Source organism: Nesoenas mayeri, assembly GCF_963082525.1.
Source record: "Nesoenas mayeri genome assembly, chromosome: 17".
NCBI classification, from domain to species: Eukaryota; Metazoa; Chordata; class Aves; order Columbiformes; family Columbidae; genus Nesoenas; species Nesoenas mayeri.
The window spans coordinates 7,042,654-7,065,268 of NC_137565.1; the positions used below are offsets into that span (position 1 = coordinate 7,042,654).

General features: G+C 41.6%; 1 protein-coding gene and 1 long non-coding RNA gene across 2 annotated transcripts in view; both read right to left on the reverse strand.

Annotated features, from left to right (window-relative positions):
• Positions 1-22,615, reverse strand: part of ZDHHC8 (zDHHC palmitoyltransferase 8) — a gene marked incomplete at both ends in the record, with an annotated part of 96,081 nt that overhangs the window by 23,820 nt on the left and 49,646 nt on the right. The gene's annotated exons all lie outside the window — the stretch shown is intronic.
• Positions 17,198-17,986, reverse strand: LOC308047227. The gene is made up of 3 exons (XR_013922988.1): positions 17,932-17,986; positions 17,816-17,843; positions 17,198-17,280 (listed from the first exon to the last, which is right to left on the reverse strand). It is a non-coding gene; the product is annotated as an uncharacterized lncRNA (long non-coding RNA).

Below are 22,615 nucleotides of genomic sequence, written 5' to 3' on the forward strand. Positions count from 1 at the left end.
AAACCATTTATTTCTGCACGAATCACAAGGCATGGTTTTATAACACAGAAAAGAAAGCATCTCTTAACTTGGATAAACTTCTTCCACCGTTACTGTGGTAAAACAGTAATATGAAATAGCTGATTCAGTGCACGCAAATAGAAGCAGCTCAGTGACATAGGGACTAATTAGATAAGAGGGGTCAACAAGCAAATATAATTTGACTAAGCACTGGTACTAATTTCACTGAAAACGTTCAAACTGTGTCCATAATTCTGTAGCAGCCTGTCATGGTTTGATTCCTCCCCAAGAGTTCCAAGCCAAACCCTGACTGTTAAGAACACGTACCAATTTCTGTACTGTAAAATCCATATAAACAATTTCTAATCATCACCAGATCTGACCAAAGATTTAACATTTCTGACATTACCCCAATACCCAGCAGCCCTGAGACCTGGACCCAGATTTTTTTTTTGCTGATTTTAGGTATCAACTATACTAGCTAGACTATAAATTAAAGTACCGTAAACTGATTCTGAACACCCACATTTTAGAAGAATTTGGAACTTGATGTAAACATTGTACCTTAAAGACTATTTCAGCAGTGTGTATGTAGGACAGAAGAGGTGTGAGCCAGCATCCTCAGGCTGCACGCCGCCCAGTCTGCACCACCGAGCAGAGAAGGGCAGAACTCTCTTAGTTTTAAGCAGTGAAAATCTAACACATTTTTCACATAACCTGGTCTGAGTGAGATTTTTCCATTTATATGCTCTTTCCAACCCTGAAATCACAGAAAAGTACCTTTCTGGAATAGTAACAGAAGAAAAAAAAATCCTCATTTTCCATTTTTTGTCACTACCCAAGATAGCTTGGAGATTATTATACGTCTAAAAATATTTTCCAAGGTGCTAAGGCATCTGTAGGTTTAACAAGGACTCACTGGAAACAGGAGAGAATGTATCTGAGTGTCATAACTAACATAAAACAGAACAGCAGGTCTTGTGAAAATAGCAGGATGGTCAGGATAGCCAGGCCCTTTGCTCAGCTCTGCCACATCAGATTTTGATAAATGAACTAATTTCTGCACCACTGCTTACTCATTGGCAAGACTGCAGATAATATAGTTGCCATAGCACTACACCCTCACGGTGAGTACAGCAGTTTTACTGATAAAAAGGGATATCAAAGACAACAACTCCGAATGTTACATAAATATGATAAAAGCAGAAATAAATACTGGAGAATTTACTACTGAGAAAGAGAAACTGCTGAGAGCTGAGTGCTACATGGAGCAGCTCATGCCAGTGACATGTGGGAGATACCAGAACATCTGCCCTGGGCTTCCAGGTGCAGTTATCCACCACAACAGGCAAAAAATCCCCCAAAACCTACCAGCAAAACGCCTGTGAATTTTGTGAGCCCCTTCCTAATTGAAATATAGCTCAACACTAGAGACAGAGGTTCAATCCATCACCTGCTTAATTGTGTTTAGTTATTCACAAGGGCTGAAATTCACTCAGGTTTAACAGGAGCTGATGGGGTTCCAGTGAACTTTCCACCACCCCTGGACTCCGTCCAAAGGCCAGGGGTTCACGTCTGGCAATGTACAGATCAGAGGAGTTAAATCAATTAAAAGTCTACTTGAGATATAATAGTCCTTGGTGAAAAGTCTTATCTGGGCTACACATCGACCCCAAAGTAAAATACACTCTATCCTTTTCACAAAGCTACTCAAAAGCTCTGGAGCGTGTTCCCTTCCTCTCTTTTTAAACAGTCTCCAAGTAACTGAGTAAAGACACTATTGTCATGTGAACTGATGCGGGAGAAATATAGAGAAGGAACAAGAATACCAGCAATGAATTCTGAGACAACCACAGAGGTAAACATATCCATCATCATCCTCAAGCTCAGAAGCCATCCTGCCATCGCAGAGCTGCTGCACAGGCACAGACGGACCCTGCAGCCAGTGGGCAGGACAGACTCTTACGAGTTACACACACAATGTGACCTCACATCGTGTGCACAGTGAGCAGACAGGGCTGGACTCAAAAGCACATGCTTTGCGGGGATGCTCTGCATGCTCAGTACCTGCTGGGAGCCCAGAAATCTGGCAGAGCACCCATAAAAGCAGCAAAGCCATCGGTTATTGCCTGGAGCTGCGTTCAGTTGCTCACAGCAGCAGGGCTTAGGGAGGCAGGGGCTGGGCTCATTTGCAAATAGAGATCAAAACAGCAAAATCCTTCTCTACACAGTGCTTTGAAATGTGCATTGTCCTGCAGTGAATTAAGGACCTACACAGAGCCACTTAGCACTGACTGACACATATGAAAGCCCAGAGCAGTGGTTTTGTTTTGATGTATCCGTAGAGGAACACGCTCTAATAGTCTAGCATCACTGGAAAATAACCCAGCTTTTGATTTGCGCCTCAAATTGAAGGCATCCATTGCGTATTGATTGTAGAATGTATATAGGCTGGATTTCAGAGTATACAATAACATTTTGATATTAGAAGCATAATGCTCACATCAAAGTCAGACAGTAGGTCTTTATGGCACTTCAAGCACCTAATGGGCCGCAAGCAGATTCACCCTGAGCAGCAGTAAACCCTGTGGCGCCTCACGGGAAGGAGCTGATTGCCCGTGCATGGACAGATCAGAGCGCACTTGGAGGCTACAGAGCGAGCACACAGATCCAGACACAAACCCCCTTATGTGAAACCCCAGGGTTTGCCTTCTCAGGTCTGAACTTTACCTAATGCCTAAAATGCCACGCAAGCTGGAAGGGGCAAGGATGAGAGTAATCCAGGGCTTCTCGAACATGCACCAACCTTTTATCAGTACCATGCTAAACAGCTGGAACTGAACTCTGCTTTTTCCAGCAGCTAATAGAGAGCTGCGTCTATGGGTGTTCTTTGGGTCACGACAGTAAGGACAGGAGGTAAGGACAGGACAGTAAGGAGTCACTGCAAAATAACCACAGCAGGAGAGACACCAGTTGCCCTGTCACACTGAAAGTTTTAAATCCATTTGGTTAGAAAAAGAAGGAACCGCTGCCAAGTAACATTCCTTTGCAGTTCTGTCTGCATATGGCTGGTCACCAGCATCTCTGCAGTGCAACAGCTGAATGACTTCCAGCCAGTTCCAAAATTCACATAAGGGAATTATCAAGGCGCAGAAACCTCGCTAAATGGGAAATCGGAGAATTACTTTCAAAAGATGGTGTATGAACCAATAACTCATGACACAGCTGAGTTCTCGATGCATGTGGCTGCAGTGCCCTCAGTTTGTGCTCCCGTGCACACCATTTCCAGCGCAGGGTCCAGGGAGGTCGAAAGATATGAAAGGGATACATATGCTACACAAGCTGAGGTTTTTGGATTATTTTTGAAGATGCTTTGTGGAATGCCAATTTGTGCTTCTAATTTGTAAACATCAGAATTATTAAATCAATACCACAATTACTACAGCAGTGCTAAAAAGAGACAGCCCCTCACCAGAGTCCCATTTCCTTGAGTAATGAAGAACACAGTTTATTTGGGGTTTATACCACTAGTGACCCTTCCAGACCCCTCAGCAATCTGTAACCTGAATTTTGTTGGATAGATGGAATTGCACTTGCCAGATCTCATTCCTCTCTGATGGAAAAAATGCAGAGAATAGCTCCTCCCCGACTGAAGGCTGTTCTCCAGTGTTGCCCCTGTTCTCGTCCTTGTCAACACACTTTGACACCAGTGAAAAGATACAGCCTATATTACCATTGTTGAAAAGTTGATATGACGCTTTACATATTCCTTTTCCACATGAGCTTCAGTAGAAATTAAATTTCACAAGATACCATCCCTTTAGAGCTACTGGAGAAATTACTTAACTAAAAGACAGCATCTATTACATTAAAGTATGTGCCACCTAAATTAACAATGAGCCAATATGCATAAGAAACATTCAGTATGAGCTCTGAACCCTGTGATCATGTCCTCACTGGATTAGCATAGAACCAGGTAACATAATGTCCTTTCCAGGCTGCAGGGACAAAGATGAAAAGCAGAGCCAGCCCAGGTGTCTGGGCTTAGTCCCGGCCAGGCTGGGTGTCAGGGTGCCCAGCACGGGTCTGGATCAGAGAGGAAGCTCCCTTGTTAAACCTCTGCATTGAAAAGAGCTGCAGGGGCTGCTTTAGTGCACGGGTATTTAATTCAGGCTGATAGAAAACAAAATTACTTTGCTGAGAAAACATCCTAAGAGACGATAGCATCTTAATTACAGAGGCAGGGAAATGGGATTCAAGCGGGTACGCAGATGTGTTTCTTGCCAGTTCCACTCTCGAGTGCAGCGAGGCGGGGGTCTCGCCAGCACACACGCTGGTGGGGGGAAGTGTCATTATTTTACTTGTGAATTATTTGATCTACGCCAAACCCCATCATTTTTAAAGCTTGCTCACATACTGCAGTGGACCCAGGGTAGCTGTTTGGTCCCTATTAACACCTCAGTATTCACTAAAAGCCTATGGGTTTGTGATTTTAAGGGGTGTATGTTTGGAAGAACCACGAAGTTATCAGAACAGGTACAATTATGCTCTGGGCCTGATGAACTAAAAATCTTCCAGATCTGTTGCCATAATTCAGGAACATAAGCCAGGATTACGATTACCTTAATACACTCCCGAGTAAAAATGGAATGATTAGCAGCTCCTGTACCAAAATAGAAGACTATGGAAATGGCATATGTGTCACCATCTGCTAACAATATGCAACAGGCAAACTAATTCAGGAAAAAGGAAAGAAAAGGAAAAGAAAAAGAAAAGAAAAGTAAAGGAAAAAAGGAAAAAGGAAAAGAGAAAGAAAAAGAAAAAAGAAAAAAATAAAAAAGAAGAAAAAGAAAAAGTAAAATAAGCCACCCCCCCTCCCCAGTTTCTTGATGAAACTGGTTCCCATTTCCAAGAATCAAAGTGAGTATTTGTCTTAGGCATTACACTTTCCAAACTCCCAGCTGGGACCAGAATGAGAAGCGTCAAGCATCTTATGATTTAACTGTTGAGAAATTTCCAGGCCAAACTTTCAAGCAAGAGGTTTGGATAGAGATCTGAACTGAGGGATGTTTTGTCTGTGGAGTTCTACCATTGCTTCCAATAGCAATAGTCAGCATGAGTATGCGTACTTTTTAAATACCCATTTGTTCCTGAGCTTTGCTGAAGTTCATAATTCACGCTTTTTTTTTTTCCTTTGACTTAATCTAAAGAGTAGGGACCATAATTTTGCTTTTCAGAAAGAAATGAACATTTCTTTCTTGCTAAACAGCCGTCACAGTGTAATGAAAACAATTTACTGATCAGTTTTTCTGAATGAAACCCTCACCCCTCCTGCCCTTCCTCCCTCAAATATTTCCTGAAAATCATATGCCACAAGTAAACTAGTTTGGGTTTATGCTAGAAAACATATTAAATTCTGAGATACCTTACTTTCCTTTACATTCCTCCTCAACAGCAGATAGAGTCATAAGGGAGGAAGGCAGGAAGGCAGGAAGGCAGGAAGGAAGAAAGGAAGAAAGGAATCAGAGCATCCCAGTCACTCCAGTCCTTTTCTGAAGCTGTTTTATACATTTGTTCCATAACACAAACAGATCCAATCTTCCTGGTCTCATATGTCAATGTCAAATGTTTTGGTAGGATTTTTTGGTTTTATTTTTACTATTCATATTCTGAAGAAAACTTGAAAGGAAAACTCATAACTTCTCAAAATGTAGCACACTGTACCTGACTCCAAAGGGCCATAACATGCTAAAAATGAAACATATTCTGGGAAGTTAAATCCCTGAAGTACCCTTTGGTGAATATGAAAAGCAATTACTTTTTCAGAGCCAAAAAAGTCCCTTTTTCGTATCTTAATTCCAGGATGCACACTTGAATCCTGCAAAAAATGTTTTTTCACTCACCCACTGGACATAAAAAAGACTTTTTTATTGACCTGAAGAAGTATAGTCAAGTAGAGTAAGTGACCTTGTCAAGGGTTATTTTTTTCACCAGTTTGCTTATATATTTCACAATCCAGTAATTTTTTTTACCCTGGGAACACCTCGCCTTTAACATTAATTGCACTCCCTCAGCTGTGTTGGGAAGAATACAAAGATACGTCAATAACAATTAACTGGAAAATGTTCTAGCCAGTCTCAAGAGTTTACCAGTTAGGGATAGACAGAGATTTACTGAAAGAATGGCTGAAATCAGAGGTTATTAGTAAGAGACTAGTAAAGATTTACTCTGCTGCAGGTCGGGCACGGAGGTGCAGACTGGGAGGGGGCCCATCCTCCTCCTCATCTTCCATCACAGCAGCCCCCCAAAGGAGGCTTCTCGCTTGTGCTCGTTACCCCTCATTTCCTGGCACGCTCGCAGGCCTGTTTCCATACATTTTAGTTAGGAAAAGAGCCTTTTACAGTGTTTGTTCCTCAGTTGTGAGTGACACATTTTATCAACTCTTCAACACTTGCTGTTCAACACTAAACACTGCTATCAGCAGGGTTCTGGTTTTTTTTACAACATCATATCAATCAATGGACAAGTTAATAAATCTGTTTGCTTTTCATGGTGCTCTGCTTAGATTTTTTGTAATGAAACAAAAGAGTGGTTTGGATTCAGCCTTTTCCCTCAAAATGGCACGCTGCCCATCCAGCCACCTTCACTCTGTATTTACTTTCTAAAGCATCATACTCTCCCTTCTCCCTCCTCATGGCAAACCACTGTCTATGGGACATCTGGAGGTTGTGGTTTGAATGAATCCCTTCCAGCCACAAACAAAAGAAATCGTCTTTGCTGAATTCATAAATACTTAAGACTTTATAGTATTTCTGAATCGCAAATCTCTGCTTGTAAGGGCTATACAGAAAATAGCCTTCAAAAGGTTAATAAAAAGAAAAGCAGAAGCTCCACATCAGTTGTCCTAATGGTGCGAGAAAATGCATCTGCCTTGTGTCCTTAGTAATTGATTGACAGCAGCTCCGTTAGCATCTCTTGCTTCTCTTGAATTCACATAACCATGGCTTTAGTTCCTCAAGGACCTTTTGTTAATGTTGGGAAAAAAAAGAAGGCTAGAGACAATGATATGGTTATGCTAAATATACAGTGAACACAGCCAGCAGGAAAACACAAGTATCCTCATTCTGAAGAGTAACAGATGCCAAGACAGCAGAACCCAGCCTTGAACTGGAAATGTTTTAAATTCTTCACTATTCATGCCAGTAAGACATGGAAGGAGTTAGAATCCAGAATTTTCAAGAGACCTAAACAAAGCAGAGTGCGTTTGGAGCACGTGCTCCATCAGAGCCCCTGTGTGTAACACCCGTCCTGAACCTGCTCCTTCCCCGCTGCAGGAGCCGGGCGCAGTGGGACGAGGGACAGTTAAACCAGCCCAACAAAGCTGCACCCTTCTGGAAAGTCAGGCTGGGTGTGCGCTGCTGGCGGAAAGGCAGCAGCAGCAGCAGGAGGAGCCGGCGAGGAGAAACAGATTCACTTTCTACCAGGATTTTTGTTTCCTACGTGTTCGACTCAACTCCGAACTCTCGCTTTCACAAACACACAGGTGCTGAATTGTCCAAATTACGTATAATCTTGTGTTGCTCATTTATGACAGCACAACCAGCGACAACAAAAAGAACTTGAAGTGCTCAGCTCCCTGCACACAGGAAGAAAGCCTATGGTGACAGGCTAGGCAATGCCTGACTTGTTTTTCCACCACTCCATGATGCACACATACCAGCTCCGTTTGGGAAACTCCAGGGAAGCTCTGCACGCAGGCTCTGAGCAGTTGTCTGCAAGAGAGTTAAATCTCCAGCTTCTCCTCACCGAGTGAGGAGCATGAAAGTTACGAAAAGCAGAACCTCTCTGAAACATCTTTCTTGCAAATTATTGTAATTTCCCAATCGTCTTCAGCTTGGATGACTTTGCCGGGTCCACAGGGGAAGATGTACAGCATTTGGTTTGGATAAAAGGTTCCTAAACTGTGACTCAGGAGACAGAGTAAATGATGTGCAGCTGCCTCACAGAGCTGTGTTAACGGCGACAGTGCCATGTTAACGGTGACAGTGCCAATCCCACGTGGCTGTGCTAGTGGGTCCTAAATGAGTTTGAGTCCAGCAGTTACCATCTGATCTAAAATTTTAGGAATTAATGACTGTGTCAAGTTGATTCTTCAGGCTGATAAAAATGTGTGTGACTTGTTGGATAAGCTTTATTGAAAAATACATGGTTTGTTCAGGCATTATTTTTTTTCAACTAGTAAAGTTGTTTGCTGAACAAACCAACACTTTTTTTTTGAGTAGTGAAATATATTGTTTGTCATGTGCTTTCGTGTTGAAAGCTGCTTGTAACACCACACCTTGCTTTGTGTGTAAGCAATATTACAAACAGTTGTGTTTGCCTTGACATCTAGTCAAACTGCAGTGTGACTCCACAGACTCAGTTTACCTTGCCCTCGATTTTTAGCCTCCACACTTCCACGTTTTAGTCAATCAGTTGTTGCTAAATTGTCTCCATGAACTTTCCTGTATCATACGCTCACAAGTGGAGGCTGGACTGTGAGAGCCACCTTGAAATGTTTTGCTCCTTAAGCATCTCCTTTCTGCAGAGCGGATCCACCTTTACAGGTGGAAGCTCGTATCTGGTAATTAACTGCAGTCCCATAGAAAAACTCCATTAGCATAGCCCAGCCTAACATTGATCTACTAGATCAGTGCAAATCTGCAATGCAGATGCAGAAGCCTATTTAGGCAGTTCACGTAAGTATTTTAAGGTCAATAACTGAAGCAACTCTACTATTCAGCTGTGACAAACCAGCATCAGCATCTGACTGTACCATGTCCTTCATCTTTTAGCAGCTATATTATTCATATGGTAAATTAACTGATAATTGTTCGCCCTACCTGTTGATTGTGAGAAGCTAATAAAACTCAGCTTTGGCTGAAAATGGTACATGCAAATCTGTGCCTTTATGCTGAAGATATCAGTAAAACAAGTCAAATCCACAAACAGAAATCTTAATTTAAAGGGACATTACCCTGTAAGTACACTTATCTTCCTGTGTATACAGTAAAGTTCTATCCTCTATCTTTGGCAGCACAGACCACTAGGACTAGAATATTCATAGGTTACCATATAGACTGCAGAAAGGTGGGAGCATATTTATTTAAGTTTTAAAACATCTGAAAGCTCACGTATCCTTCTTTGCAAAGCAGGGAATCAGCCATTCTTGCACTCACACCAAACTCTCCTAAACTTTCCATTCCAAGACCACAGAGGTCCCTTGAACGAAGATGAATAACATGGTTGTTTGCAGACAGGAGCAGACAGACTTAGCCTGTCTTTTTCCCCACCACGAGCACTCCTGCCTATGACCAGATTTCTGCATGATCCCATGGCACGCTGGGGATGCTCACCAGTCACTGCTGGAAACTCTGAGGATATAAACGTTTTTTTTCCTATATGATTCAATGCAAGGCACAACCTCTTACACTCAGTGTGTTTAGCAGGATAAATACAAATCTTTAACTTGATCTGGATCTACTGCCATCTCCTTTTAGAAGCTAACATGGATTGGGTCTACAGCTTGAAAATTCAGGTATTTAACATGCTATTGAAACTACAGGTGCTTGAAATGTGTAAGAAAAAAAAGAACGTGAGCCCCAGTATGGATCTTATTCCCAGGTGCATCTTGCTTTCTCTTCCTTCATTCTTCACCAGGCACGTGGCCCATTCATTGACAAGTGTGTCTTCCCGGTTTGGTTCCCCGGGAGTCTCTACTGGCTGCACATCAAGCCAAATGTTCATTTTGCTATCAACATAGCCAGGGGGCTCCGAGACGCTAGCCAAGCCTTGTTCAACTAGTGTTACTGTTTTACAACATGTCATGCTTGGTGATACTGAAAGGAAAAGCCAATAAAAGGAAAAATTAATCTTGTGATTAAACACACCACTTTGGATTGCTGGCTGCTGACACTGGCATCGTGCCACCCTCTCCAAGGACAGAACAGAACCTGTCTGCTGTCTTCACCAACAAAAGGTTTTTTACAAAACAAGGGTCTCTTGCTATGAATGATCAAAATGAGCAGCTTGGCAAAAAGACCTGGCCAACCATCAATTACAGCGTTGTTCTAGCCCAACTTAAAGTGATGTTGTCCAGTTCCAGACTGAAATGATCAACATCCTGCTCTTACAGAATTTCCTGCATGCCATGCAAGCTACAGTGAAATTCACAATATATATAATTTATAGCAAATTTTAAAAAGAATAGGATTTTGAAAATTCCCTTTTAAGATATTTGCATGTGTCAATGCAGAGTTCAGACTGTTTTGAAATCTGAATCCTCAGGGCTTGCTAGGCACCTGCTCCCTCAAAAGCAGGCTTATGTGCCATGGAAAGATCTGTGCTGGTCCTTTGGAGAGGGATTAATTCCTTTTCAACTATGAATATTTGCATAGGATACTGTGTTAGTTATGCCAAAGTCCTCTTTGATACTTGCACTCGAGCATAAACTGTAGTTTTTGTGAGCAGTTACACAATGTTCATTTTTATTCCGGCAAATGTTAAATTTAAACTCTGCTTAGAAGGTCTCCCTTAGGGAAATTCAAATATGCAAATAGACTTAGTGAAAACAAGAAAGCTTGTTAGTACGGTCAAATCAGAATGCACTTCTGAATGTCTTCTGACCAGCATCGTGCTAGAGGAATGTGACAGAAAGTCCATACTATACACAGCGGGGTTTGGTCTCTGTTATTTGCAAATGGAATTTCCCCTCTTCCAGTCCTGCTCTCCCGCTTTCCACTCATTCTTTAGTTGACCACAAAATCTCATCACTTTATACATTAAATATTTTCTTAAACAGCCTAAGCACTGGATGGTCCTTCCTTGTCCAAAAAGCTATCACCAATGGTAAATCCTGCGAATGACCAATATAACTACCATCATCACAAAACCCATCAAAACCACCTTCACGCAAAAACATTTTAAATACAAAGAAATCCAAACCCCAAATATTATATTTTCTTATTTCAATATGGTTGCTGATGTTACAGTATACCCATTAATTTCTAGCAGCATTAAGGCCTCCCCGTGGATCAGTGTGATGAGTAATGCTTATTATAAAATAGCCTTCTAAAAATCAGCTCCATCCAGCAGCTGTATACAGCTGTCTCCCAACAAGTGTGATGACATAGCTACTTCCCAGTAATAAATGGTGAAGATACCACTGCTTCCCAAAACAAATGCTACCTCTATGAAAACCTCTCCCTTTGTATGTTTTATTACTTTGAGCCAGTCTCACTAAAGAGGGTTGTGAAGACACAAATACTTTTATCAGAAGAAACCTTTGACCAAACCTTTGATGAATAGCAAAATACGTTTCTGGAATCAACGTCTCAAGTTTCAAATGGTTGTGGCAGATAGAAATGGTTCTGAGACATAAATCACATAACCTGAAATAGACTACAACCTGCTTGTTTGTGTGCTTCCCCTGCTGAAGTAACCATACGAAGCTGTTCCTCAGCTCACCAGGCATGAAAAACCATGTGTTGATAGAAAAGTTGTGTTACCTAAAGCTTTGAATCTATAAAAGTGATGAATAGCCCTAATGTTGATGCAGCCAGTGAGAAGATGCTGTCAGATCATTAAGCATAGCTGGGTGATTTGTCAGTGTTCAAAGACGGTGAATTTTCTATCTTCCATTTCCTCCCCCAGGCTCCATGCACACGCACGTGTTCTGCAAGGCCATCTTTCATTACAGCCTGAAAATCACATTTTTCTTTCTCTTCTCCCCAGTCACCTTAAAAGCCCTCCAGGCTTCCAGGGATGATTTTCAGCTCAATCTCTACTTTCTCAGAGAGGCTGGGTTTGTATACATACATTTATTAGCAAGTTTAGTCTAATGTACTGGACTGTGATTACCATATTCAGTGTTGTTAGGAAATTCTTTACTGCTGCAGTAGCTGAATGCAGCCATCCTACATGTGCGCCTTTTTTTTTCCACTCTTGTGGCTACAGACAATAAATACTGCTTATGTATGCTTTTTACAGAGCAGCAGATTGGTGTTAGATTAATTCTAAACCCCATTTTATCAGATTAGTTTGATTAGCTTGGATTTCAGATGCGTTCCATAGGACATACTAAAAATCTCTCTGCAGTTTAAGTTCTGGGAGAAAAAGCAATGAATTCTCAAATGTATCATAACAGAGAAACAAAGCTCTTAGTGAAAAACAAAAAGCAAAACAGAAGTGAGAGGCACCAAGGCCATGACAAATGGAAATAGTAAAAGCACAAAGAAGCATTAGGAAAGCTCCTCCAGTAATCCTCTACCACAACTAATGTGCCTATGCCTTTGCTAAGTAGCATTGCAAGATCACATTGAGGTTTTTTACTTATGTGAGCGACGCTGCTTGGGCCAGAATGACAGTGCATATGAGCAACCTGCCAGGAACACTCCCAGCTAAGGAGTTCATGGACTAATCCCACAGATGCAGGTAAGAAGGCAATCGGAGCATTCTTCATGTTGTTCACAGGGTGAATGCCCTTCTGACTTAATCATAATGCTTGAACTGAAACATCTCACAGGAGACAAGAGGAATAGACACAAAGATTATAGTGTGAGAAAAGGATCTTCAGAAACACAATACAGAGAAAGCGTTTTTCACAGTCACGCAACTAAGATGATTTCTACTGGAAAAAGCCACTCCTGCTATAAGCTCAAGCTTTGCATATAGTGACCATAACCCTGAACAAGGAGATGTCAACTACGATGCAGAGAAAAGCAGATACCTTTCCATTCTCAAAGCAAGCTGGCTTTTGACCTGCTGCGGGAGGGACAGAGACACAGCAATCTCATTTTTGTCTCAGGTAACCGCTTTCCTGTCATTCAGCAGCAGCTCTGCACTGCGTTAAGCTCACTTTGCAATCACTCCACACCATGGATTGGCTGAGCTTCAGGACAGTCAAAAAACCCCTCAATGCTTGCTCGACACCTCATTTGCAGGCCACTTGTCATCTTGGTATTAACAATGCAATGGCAGTTCTACTGTGGAACCAATTCCTTATAAATATGGATTTACAAAACTGACATGCCTAGGTAATAAAGGCAACTGAGAGACACAAACCCATGTGTAGGATCATATTTAAGACTGGCTGCAAAATGTGACCAGACTGACAGCATACAACTCTTCTTAACATTCTTATTAATCTCAAATACAAGAATATGCATTTAAATAATACAGCAAAGGAAAAAAATAGCATTAGAAGAATTGAATGCAAGTCGCAGATATGTAAATACAGTATTTTATTATTGCACTACATTTTCAGGCTGCATAAACAATTGTACATATATTCTGTGGCTGTACTAAGCCACTGTGACAACTATTGTGGCAACACAATGCCAAGAAATCCCCTGAGATGTAGCAATATTTTCTGACACCACAATCCCGCAGTTATCTCCACAGGCAATTAAATGAAAATGCTGCACTGCCTCCTGCTACATCCCAGAAAGCTGTATCAGGCAGTTCAGCCTGCCTAAAATAAACATTACAGATGTATAACCAGTGACTGACAACTGTCAATCAGCTCTAACGTACTCACTGCAACTTCTTGAAGTGGTTGAGATAGGCTTGCAGCAGAAACAGTACAGTGCATTCCCCTGAAGATGTGAAAAGTATCTTCCAAACAGGTTAATCTTCCTGAAAAGGAAACCTATATTCTTCACGGGGAAAAAAAAATTACAGCTGTGGAAGATGCCAGATTGCTTTGCACTTTCTATGCTGACGCTGAACTGACTGCCTTGGATTAAGTGTGTAAAGGAATAATAAGCAAAACCAGAGGGAGATACTGACTGTAGAAGAGGGAGCATCAAGGAAAAAATAGAGGACAGAAAGGAAAATGAGTAAAGCAGGTGGCAAAAAGTGTTACAAGAAAATAGTAAGTCTGTTTTCCATGGTGCTACAGTATAACAGATGTACTGAAGACAGTAGGGATATTTTTCTGTTTCAGGAATGGCCTCAAGGGAGACAATTCTTCCACCTTCATTCCCTCTAGTGTGATTCTCGGTCAGATTCTCAGCACAGTACAAGTCCCTGCCTCACAATGGCTACTGACGACCAGCGAAGCTTGTCAGTATAAAGCACAGTGCTGAACGTGGAAAGCTGGGGGCATCACCTGAGACTGCCCACTGAACGCTACCAGGAAGAGCTCTCGTACACCCTCCAACTCAAAGTTACCAAGGGCACTGCCACAGTAAACTTAGCAGCATTTCAGTTGTCAGGGTCAGAATCACAAATGAGTCTCTGAATCATCAGTATCATCTTTAACTCTTATAGGTAATTCATACCAAAAAAGATGAAGAGAAGTTGCAAATTTTGGCTTTTCTTTTTTTGAGGGGTGTCTTGCCTGGTTTTGGCTCTTTGTCCACTGAGAGCTGGGCTAAGCTTAAATAGTTGATAGCTATGATTTGTCATTCCTGACCTGGAACACACAGAGATGCAGCCTGTGTGCAGCATCTGGGTGACACCCTCTTCCTCCGGTTGTTCAGACAACTACCGTGTCCATCAAAGGACATGCTATGCAGGAATGTGACACACAGGAATTGATTTTAACACATTATTCAGGATTTTGCCTGTTTTCATCATGCTTTTCTATTACAAGCAAAATCACTTTCTGAAACTATTAAAGGACCTGGCATCAAATGCAGCAGGGTCTCGAATTTCTGCCCAGAGGGTCTATGGTACAGCATTTGTAGACTCAATCAGAAGGCAAAGTTTGCTGATAGACAGCCAGACTTTTAAATTTCATTTGCTCGTGCTGGACCAGAAGCATCCGGCACTAATACAATTCTAGCAAACATAGCAATCATTTGTTCCACTTGACAAAGGTCACCAGACATCAGCTTGAATCTCCCACTGAAGTCTGTTTACCGCACCCTGCTTTCAGTGGCAGAACCAAAGACTTCACAATGAGCTGGGCCTCATTTTCTGTAACAAGCAGTCAGGAACATGATGCCTTTCTTATACTCTGCAATTTTAAATTTACAGGGTATAATCCTGAAAACCAGGATTAAATTTAATATGCTTTGAATTCACATGATCTCATTACAGGATGAGATTATTCTAGACAGACTACACACAACTGTACGCTAAAGGTACTCAAAGGCCCCATATGTGACAACTATGCACATTACTTAGCAATTCTGCCTGGAAAGGTGGCTTTTTATAATTTTACTCAAAGAGCCTTTTGATTTTAGGTTTTAGGTTTCAGTCAAAATCCAGACCAAGTGGCAAATGCTGAACACTGAAGTATCCTGTCACTTAATGGCAACTCCCCTTAAAACAAGGAGATTTTATTCTGAGGCACAAAAAAGGTACAGAGTTTTACAGAACCTTGAGTTGGTCTCTTTTACTATACCAGGGTATCAACGTGCTCTTATCTTGCAGTAGGATTTGCAAGGTAACAACAAGCTGACACCTTCTCTACAAGTGCAGAGGTATGTGGTTTGTGTCTCTAATTTATACACAGACATTTCCAGCTTTCAAGGGGGAAAATGTGATTTAAGTAGAAGATCGCCTGCCAAATTCCTCACACAATTACAGATGTTTCTTACATGTCTGACCTAAGAAGGCTGACAGTTGAAACCGAGATTTATCCAAACCACTACAATTTCCTCTACAAGCCATTTGTCTAGAGTAAACGGACAAGAGGAGATCTAGATTTATGGATCATGACACAAACTTATAAATCTTTGCTCTTAGTTTATGATTTAAAAAACATTTAAGTGTGGAGCTTGTCAGCCAAAGTAGCTTTTGGTCCTTTAATCATGTGTTCCAGTTTAATGGAGCAGAAGCAGCACTTGTGTTTCGCTGCCTTAATGTACACTTACTGTTTTTGTTCAACGCCAGTATCCGCAGCGAGAAAGCAGGTAACTGCACTTGTGGAATACTGGGAATGCAGCTGCTGATGCCACAGTGGGGACCAGTCCAGCTGAGGCACCTTTCCCTTCCAGCCTTAACACTTCTGAAGCCTGCAGGGTTCCCTGCACACCAGATGACGTTACTGCTGGCACCCCAGCTATGGCTTCTCCAGCCTCAGCAGGAGATTGCCCAGGGTGGCAGGAGCAGAACGGGTATTTGCCACCTGTCCAGCACGCAGGGTCTGTGTGTGCCAGTGTCACTCAGAACAGAGGATGGGGTTTGGTTTTCAAACAGTTTGTCTTGTGAAATAACCCCAGAACTGCTCTAATGTTCAGTTTCTTACTCTGGATCACATTGCCCCAAAATTACTGTTGCTCGACAATTCCAGGATAAAGAACCTGTCTTCAGTTTAATATAATTTACCAGACTTCAACCATTTTGGGTGACTACTCTGAGACTTCTCAGTCTCCATTAAATGAATTTTTCAGCTGTTTTTTTAAACAAGCACTTCTTGCCCAACTAAATTCCAGTAACTTAACTGTTGTAAAACTAATGGTGATGATGTTTTGGGCTTAAAATTTGGCAGGGTGTTGCCACTGATATTTCTTCAAACCAAAACTTTTAATCATATATTATCCCAATTTTTAAAATAGCTTTAGCTGGTTCAAAACACCATTTTTTCAGTGAATGAACTATTCAAAAATCCTAATCAGGGGCCCATTTTACTAGGAGCTGTATAAACACAGCTGCTAGGAAGGGTTTGGTAGAGATTGTAACATAATGGTTTGAATTCTGTTTGGAGAAGAACCTCACAGTGGAAACTTAAACATGCCAAACATGTGCCTGTGACCCCAAAAGAAGCCTGATGTGGTTTGATTAAAAATAAAGTGAAATTTAATATTCAAAGAGCAGAAGGTGGAACCAGAACGCCCATGACTTAGATGTTTGCTTGCACAAAAGAGCAACACCACCTGAGTGAGAGAGGAGAATGAGTAGCTGAGGAGGAGTGACAGCTCTGAGGGACGAGGAGTGAAAACAACCTGTGGCAAAACCAGAGCCAAGGTGGCCACTTGAGACCTGCTCTGCTGACCCGAGCAGACAACTGAAAGGAGGCTTCCAGACCTGGCAGCTCCATGGAGAAGGCTCTTCAAATTGTTTTCTGCTTCACTTGGGTCACTTTCCTACAGAACTATTCATCGCTTTCAGGGTCCAGGAGAAATTCAGTGTGGAGTCAAAAACCAATGGGAAAATGTTTAACAATAAGCACAACTTAGTGCCAGGAGGAAGCCCAAATGCAGTGATTCGGAGATAAGGTACATGAGGCTGCAGGTGGAAAGTGCTGAGAGGACTGTTTCAGGTGGTTGCTTCTGCAGGCTCCTCTGGATGCTGCAGAAAAAGATCATATACAGGTTATAAACACTTTTCAGTGGATTGAGCGAGGGGGGTAGGGACGGGGAAGGTTGCTTGGTTTATTTGTTTGACGCTGAAATAGCTCTCAGTTCCAGCTACAAACAGCTATAATCCTCGCAATCATTGTATTGTGTCACAGAAGCATAAATTGGAGATAGTCTGGCTTCGATTTAATTCAGTATATATAATGGCGGCAAGGAACTTTCCAAAAGGGTTTGTGGTTGGATTGATGGACATGTAATCATTTCTGAAGGCAAGATGAATCACTCAAAATAGAGGGGCAAAGCAAAATGAAACTCTGAATTCTCATTAGCCAAGGAAACAAAAGAATAAATTATCAATTTCTACATGTACTTTAAGGTATTACAGGGGAAAAAAAAAAAAAAAGGACCATAAAATTTTGCAAGAGAATTGACTTCAAAGAATATTTGAATTTCAGATTGAAAGGATTTCTAGGAAAAATCTTTTTGGAATGCATGTGGAATTTGTTATAACTAACTACATAGCTCACCTTCTGGCTGGCTCTTGAATTCTCATTCCTAGGAGAGAAGAGGGACATATCAGTGTTGGATCATCAGGCTGAAGCTGGGGGTGCTGGTAAGAGAATTTGCAAAAGTACGTACTTACCTAACTCTGCGCCTCTTAGGTGAGGAAGGTCTCTATAATTCTGATTCTTTTGATCATCTTCAAAAAAAAGAAGAAGAAGAGAACTGGGGAACTGGGGGCTGCATCTCAGATGGCAAATGCTGGCGTCACCGCATTTGAACAATCCATGTTGGCTGCTGCAGTTGAAATGGGCTATAGCAGAGCGAATCACGGTGCGCAGCAGATGACTTAAACCTATTGTCAGTCCCATCTACACTATACAAAAAGAGGGCAACATGCATTCAATAACCAGGTTAAGTTGCTTGAGCTTTCTTTAGGTTTTTCTGCTTGTTTCTTAAAACTATCAGTTCCGTAGACTGGAAAATTTTGTACAGAATAATACTTCCTTTCAAAAATCCCACTACAGAATATGGATTTTTTCCCCAAAAATTCTACTTCCAGTAAAATTTGCAGTCATCTCTTGGACTTTCCCTGCTGGCAAGGCAACAGATCATTACCTATTCTTTGGATCGTTCTTGCTTGCTGCTTTTGAGCAGCAGTCTGGTCTTCCTAATAAATTGCACCTGTGAGAGATTTGCCCAAGCAGCAAAATCACTCCCAGGGAAAAAGCTTTTAACCACATTCCTTAATAATGATCTCTGGGATGTGCTGCCTGGACTGTGGATTTTAGCATGTTGGTGACTGACAAAATCTTTCCATTAAATGGAGCCTTTAGTCTCATTATGAGGATCCTTCTTGCTGCAATTGACATTGATGCTCATTTTCTCTATGCAGAGATTGCTAATTTGGAGAGGGAGATCAGAATAGCCGAGGAGAACACCAGAGGGTCAAATTAAGGACAGTAGACAGGCCACTTGCTATGGATCCCTATATTTTGCTGTAGCATATGACTCGTACATCATACATTGCATTAAGAAATAAGACAGAAAAGACACAAACTGTATATCATGTTTGACTCTGGCAACTTAAGTGAGCTACAAAGCCCAAATCCATTAGAAGGAAGCCTACACCTTATGTCTGACATATGTTTGCTCTTACGCAGACTCTCCTGGTAATTTTACCCATACAGACTGATGTTTAACTGTATGGCTCACTTCTTGAGTTCACTTTTGGAAGACACTAACAATCCTGACAGAGGATATCTCATTTCTATCGAAACAGTTACCCAGAGTATCTGACAGGACACAGGACAAGTTCATTCCAGGCATAAACGCTGGCTACAGGAAAATTTGAAGAGTTTATTTTGCAGCTCTGCTACGAAACTGTCGATAGAACTCTGATGCTTTATCATATCTCATCCACTGCCATGTGGCTGACATTACTTCGGAACTTAAAGCAAAAAAAGTTTCAACAGCATTAGAAGTATGAACCAACAAATTGGTTTGGGTACCCTAGAGAATTGCTTATAGGTCAACTAAATGTCTGTAACTGCTGATCAGTTCTTAGCAGAGGTTGAACTTAATTAAGATTTCTGTTGATTATCGCAAGCCTTGGAGACTCCTTAACTTTGCACAGTGTTTTTATTACAGCTACTGACATAAATCAGCTTTCTTGAGCCTATTTCACACAAGGAAATCCTTCTGAGGCAGGTGTTGAGTTGGTCAGAAGTGTTTGCTTTGCAGTTCTGGAAGCTGAGGACTTCTAGTTTTCCCAGTGCAGCAAAATACAGATCCACGTTCAGATATCTGTACTTTCTGGGACAAGGGTGGACTGTCCTTTCTACACCATTTTCTTGCTAGAAGAGTCTTTGCATGCATTCTCTATCTCTGCAGAGATTAAGCTGCCACCCAGCTTAGCAGACAACAGTAAGAGCAGAATTCCAGACAGTAGCTGAGATCTGATGAGACCGAGGTTTGGGGTTTTTTTGTGTTTCAGGAGGATAATTAAGAAGTTTATTCCAGTCTCAAGAAGTCAAAAGAAAATTAAAAGCTATTGACATAGCACACTCAAAAGTATTAGTGGTGTATGGGCCTTTATAATATGATACCATAAGTGGAAAAGACCGTGTGGCCACAGTCAAGGGCCACTTCTATAAATTAGACAGAATCTAGTTTGATTGACTCTTTAAAGAACTGACCTAAGGAATTAACTAAAAGATTAAGTTATATTTGCTTTATCCCATCTAGTTAATTATCCTCTGAAGTATAAGAATGAAATTACAGTTGTGACACAGACTGTGCCAAGTTTTGATTTTTGCTTCATTAAAATTCTCTGGCCACATTTTAATTAAAACATAGTTAAGGTTGCACTAAGCTTTCTTTTCATAGTAGCAGAACACAAAAATAAATGTAAATCACCCCATAGTCCTTAAAATTATATTAGGCTGGAGTGTAAAAGGTTTTCTAATGTACACCTTTTGACAGATCTTATATTTTTATTATTAACTGCAAAATCATTTTTGGCGATGTAAATGTTCACTTCCAAAATAAGGAGAAGAAAAAGGTTTCTACTAAACAAGCTGCTCTTATCAATAATCAAGTTTTCCCCATCAAAACCAAAGAACGACTCTGGAATGAACAAACTCTTACATTGAGACTCCGGCAATAAGCAGAGATAAAGTGACCATTGTCACAGCACGGAAAGTGTCAGATCTCAGGTTTGTAAAGTGTCTCTGCTGCTCCCATTTCCCATTAATAACTTGTTTACCACCCCACTTCACACACAGGGAAGGGATGCGCTGAGGATTCATTATAAAAATACTTATCAAGTATGAAGGTAATAGGAATAAATCTAGTTTAAAATGGTTGTACGCCAGCTCCCACAGCTGGGATTTGCGCTTTTTTTGGCCAGAACACCTTGGTTCAAACCCACAAACTCTTTAGAGGTCATTGCAAAAGTGCTTTAAGTTTTCCAAGAGAAAGATAAGTAAAAAAATAGGTCCAATGGTCTGTTCTCTTTTATAAATAACAATAATAAAAATTTATGAATCATTCTCCTGTTTCTGAGTCAAAGCTTCCCAGAATCATTGAAAATTTCCCTCCTCCAGCCTTATTCTAATAGAAACCCCTCATAAAGTAAAATGAGGAAACTCAGAGCTTGTTCGTAAGAAGTTTTCCCTCTTGCACGGTGTTTTTCCACATTGGAAAAAACACTGTTTTACTTCCCTAAACTAAATGAGGCAGTGCATTACATAGATATCCCTCTATCTGAAAGGGCAGAGGCATGAATTCCTTGTTTCTGGGGAGGAGGGCAGCACCATAATGTGATAAAAAGAGTCTGACACAGCAGGTGGAGAATGTCGTCTATTCACAACTAATGATCAGCCCAGGTACTGAGTGACAGAAGTGCTGGGGCTGTGCGCTCTGCAGGGCAATTGTGCAGCCCAGTTCCCTGCTCCACGAGGGCACACATAGCCCATCTCCTGGGAAACCTTCTGCTTCGGTTCTGATAGCATCTGAAACTCTTAATGGAGTAACTGACCCAGCCTTAACGTAATCAGATAAATCACGTGAAAATGTAGAAAATGGTTACCAGAAACTTAACTAATTTCAGCCTTTGGCAAAAGACTAGGCAGAAACAAAAAGAAGTTTTTATAAGACCGAAGATGTCAGGGAAAAACATCCCCAAAGGATGTGAGAGGAACTGGAGTCATAAAGGCAAACACATGGTAGAGAATCAGAAAATCCTCCACTGGGTTCCAGCTCCTAAATTAACAGAGTATTCTGACGCACGCTGGGGAGAGACAGCGCTGAGACGATCTGGTTGTTCCCTTTATGAGATGGAAACAATCTCTTACCCTTGCTCAACCTTTTACCGTAACAATCACATGAGGAATCACTCCAGTCCATCACACAAGGAGTCAGGACACCCACCCAGCTTGGTTGCACAAGGCAGGTTTTCCCCATCACTGGTTTCCCTCTTCTCTGCCCAAAAGGGGTCACTCCCTGACGTTCCAGCTCAGCGCTGGGCTCTCCCAGGGACCGCAGTGGATTTGGAAGGCACACATGGTCACACCTCCAAAAACACCTGCAGCACTCTGTGACTTGTGGGAAGTGGAGGGGAAAATGCTTATCTTTCGACAGTAGGAAAGAAATGCAAACTTTAATTGCCATATAGCTCGTGCCTAGCAGATGTGAGCAGGGGAGATAAGGAAAATAACTACGGCATTTCAAATTGGGTATTAAAGAGAAAGGGCTTAATTAATTTCAAATTAAGTCATCAGAAGTAGAGCACTGACACTCTGGCTCTGACATTACAACCAAATGTATGTGCATAAAACCAGCTGAGAAGCAGAGGAACTCATCTCAGCACAAGTTAGGTTACAATCTTTGGGCAACACCAACAGTGCCAAAACTCCACGTGGCCCCTCCAAACTGGAAAAGAAGCCAAAAACGGAGGCCAGCCACCCAAAGGGAACACAAAAGCAGATTCCAGCAGCTTTGCTTACGGGCTCTATTCACAACGCTTAACTCCACACAATGCAGCCTGACAGTGCTTGCCTGACCAAATTAACAGCGTGTCCCTAATGAGCCTGCCTGACAGTTCAATATGTCGCCATTAACCAGGGAGTCGATGAGACTCCACAGCCCTGTCCCCACTGCCTGCCCAGATGCCAGACCTGCCCTCTTGCTCACTGCCATTTCCTCAAGGACAGATCAGAGACCTGTCACAGAGGCTTGTGATTTCCTTTTTTCTTTTTTTTTTGTTTAAATGGCATTTTCAGATGAACCACAGCCTTCAGCCAAGGGGGAGGGAAGGGGAAAGT